The sequence below is a fragment of the Physeter macrocephalus genome, chromosome 11, assembly GCF_002837175.3.
Source record: "Physeter macrocephalus isolate SW-GA chromosome 11, ASM283717v5, whole genome shotgun sequence".
Classification (NCBI taxonomy): Eukaryota; Metazoa; Chordata; class Mammalia; order Artiodactyla; family Physeteridae; genus Physeter; species Physeter macrocephalus.
The window spans coordinates 26,391,868-26,394,708 of NC_041224.1; the positions used below are offsets into that span (position 1 = coordinate 26,391,868).

At 45.6% G+C, this 2,841-nt stretch overlaps 1 protein-coding gene across 7 annotated transcripts in view; it reads right to left on the minus strand.

Annotated features, from left to right (window-relative positions):
• CELF2 (CUGBP Elav-like family member 2) overlaps window positions 1-2,841 on the minus strand; it is a 310,334-nt gene that overhangs the window by 190,808 nt on the left and 116,685 nt on the right. The window contains exon 1 of one of the 7 annotated variants that reach the window (XM_028494888.2): window positions 1,355-1,399. The exons of the other annotated variants lie outside the window; for them this stretch is intronic. The gene's annotated coding sequence lies outside the window, so the exon portion shown is untranslated. Of the gene's footprint in view, window positions 1-1,354; window positions 1,400-2,841 lie in introns of those variants that run through there. 7 annotated transcript variants of the gene reach the window in all.

Genomic DNA, 2,841 nt, shown 5'->3' on the forward strand with positions numbered 1-2,841 from the left:
GCTCTAGAGCCCGCAAGCCACAACTACGGAGCCCAAGTGCCACAAATACTGAAGCCTGCATGCCTAGAGCCTGTGCTCCGCAACAAGAGAAGCCACGACAATGAGAAGCCCGCGCACCGCAACGAAGAGTAGCCCCCGCTCACCGCAACTAGAGAAGGACCGCGCACAACAACGAAGACCTAACACAGCCATAAATAAATGAATAAATTTATTTTAAAAACCCACAATAAACAATGTTCATACCTTAATTAAAAATAATGTATTGCTAAAAAAAGGCTAACTGTCGTCTGACAACACAGGGTTGCCACAAATCTTCAATTTGTAAAAAAGAATGCATTATCTGCAAAGTGCAACAAAGCGAAATGCAATAAAACGAGGTAAGCCTATACTGGAATCATAATTACTAAAAAGCATCAAAATAGTTTATTGAACTCGATGTCAGGATTACAAAAAAGTGACAGACAGAACCACCTTGGGAATCGGCAGGCTAAGGGAAATATCTTTATCATCTCAAATACGGAAGAAACGTGGAATGCATACGTGACAATTAGAGGCACATGAGACAGAACAGAAGAAACACGAGCCAGAACAGAAGAAATGAAGAAGCAGGTGGAAGGAAGTTCTCCCAGGGGAGGGAGGACATGCCTTGGCTTTACTGTAATCTCTTCCTAAACGACCTGACCTTCCATCTCACCTGCCCATTCATTCCACGCACCACTGCCGAGTTCTTTTTTTCTACTTGTGTGTTGATAAGCCCCGGAGGTCACCACTCTCTCAGGGAGAGCCCATATACTTTTAATCTTGACATTCAAATTCTTCACCATTGGGTCCAACTGAAAATTCCAGTTCTTTCCCTATTTCCCCTGCAAAAACCCTCAGGCACAAACTTTTCTATCCCATCGTCTGCTTCTGCTTCTCTCTTCGTTCACTTCTGTAGCCCAGAATTAGCTTCCTACTCCATCAAGCAGCAAATTGCCATTCAAGCCACACAATAATTCATTCTTCTCCAAACTCACCACAGAGTTGCTGTCTTCATAAGCCATCTGATGAATAATCACAATTTATGTATCCCATATATTTTCATCTTAGATAGTTACCTAATTATTGGATTTTTATTATTTATACAGTCCGGTATAGTGGCAAGACCACAAGCTATGGGGCCAAAGGTATTGGTTGGAGCTGGAGCTCCACTGCTTCTAAATAGGCCCACAAGACGTGGAGAAATCTAGGGTACAGTCTTTCACTAATGAAATGTTGTCTGTAATCATGTGACAGATCACAGTTGTTTCAAGTCTCAAAAGACATACTGAATGTGACAGTCCTCTGCAAACGATTAAAACACTCTATACCATACATTATGTGATCATCTTTCTGATTTGACTCTGAGTGTCTTGAGGGCAGGATCCAGGTCCAACAGATCTTTGGATTCTCAACTTCATCTATGGAGGCACATCGGGATCTAAACAAATATGCAATTATTAACTATTTTGCACTTCAAAGTCAACAGCAAAGGGCCTGAGGAACCAAGGCCCATTGCTTCTGTACCCCCTCCCACTCCAGGGCTGTCTAGTCTGGACACAGTCATTCATTCACCACCTGGTCCCCAAAGGGATCTTTTAAGGCTGTGAATCTGCCTCTGTTGCTCCAGCTCCTTTAGATAATCTCCAAACTTTTCGGGAAGATCAAGGCTTTTTAGGAGCTAGTCTGTGGCTCATTCCAGAGCCTTTCTTTCACCACTCTGCTCCTCAAAGTCTGCTCCAGACCTGCTGGTCCCACATAGACCAAACTCACTCTTCCACTGTCCTCCAGCTCCATTCATTCGGCCAAATCCTAGTTGCCTTTGACACACTCCTCAGAGAACTCCTCTCTCCCACTCCAGTCCCTATAGCTCCTGAACAGCTCAGGAAGCACTGTGCACAGGGCCACACACCACACACACGGCCCCGAGGGTAGGGAGCTGCCTGACAGAGGGATCAGGCCCTCAGATTTGCATTCCCAGAGCTCAGCACAGCGCCTGGCACAGGGCGAGGGCGGACGGTTTTGTACTGAATGAATGACTGTGGATGAATTTAAAAAACATAAAGTTAGCAACTCTGCTTTTAATGGAAATAAGCGATGGGTATTATTCCAGAAAATTATTATAATTTAACACACGCAAAGACATTAGAGGTCAAAGAGCTACATCTACGTGACAGAAGAACTGAGTATTTCGTACGTTTTTGCTACATATCAAAATATTTCTTAAGAGTAAAAATATGGGACTTCCTTGGTAGTGCAGTGGTTGAGAATCCACCCGCCAATGCAGGGGACACGGGTATCAATCCCTGGTCCGGGAAGATCCCACATGTTGCGGAGCAAATAAGGCTGTGCGCCACAACTACTGAGCCTGCGCTCTAGAGCCCGCAAGCCACAGCTACTGAGCCCACATGCCTAGAGCCCGTGCTCCGCAACAAGAGAAGCCACCACAAAGAGAAGCCCACGCACCGCAACAAAGAGTAGCCCCCGCTCACTGCAACTGGAGAAAGCTCACACGCAGCAACGAAGACCCAATGAAGCCAAAAAGAATAATTAAAAAAAGGATTAAAAATATGTTCTCATACAATGAAATGCATTTCGTCATAGTGAATATAACCACTGAAGAGACCTGTCTGAGGCTAAACGGTAGACCAGGGTAGAAGGGAAGACTATTCCACGTCTGCAGTATTTCATGCAGACGCGTACTTGGTAGCAGAAAGCGGACCCTCATCAGAAGAAGAACTCTAGGGCTTCCCTGGTGGCGCAGTGGTTGAGAGTCTGCCTGCCATTGCGGGGGACACGGGTTCGTGCCCCGGTCCGGGAGGA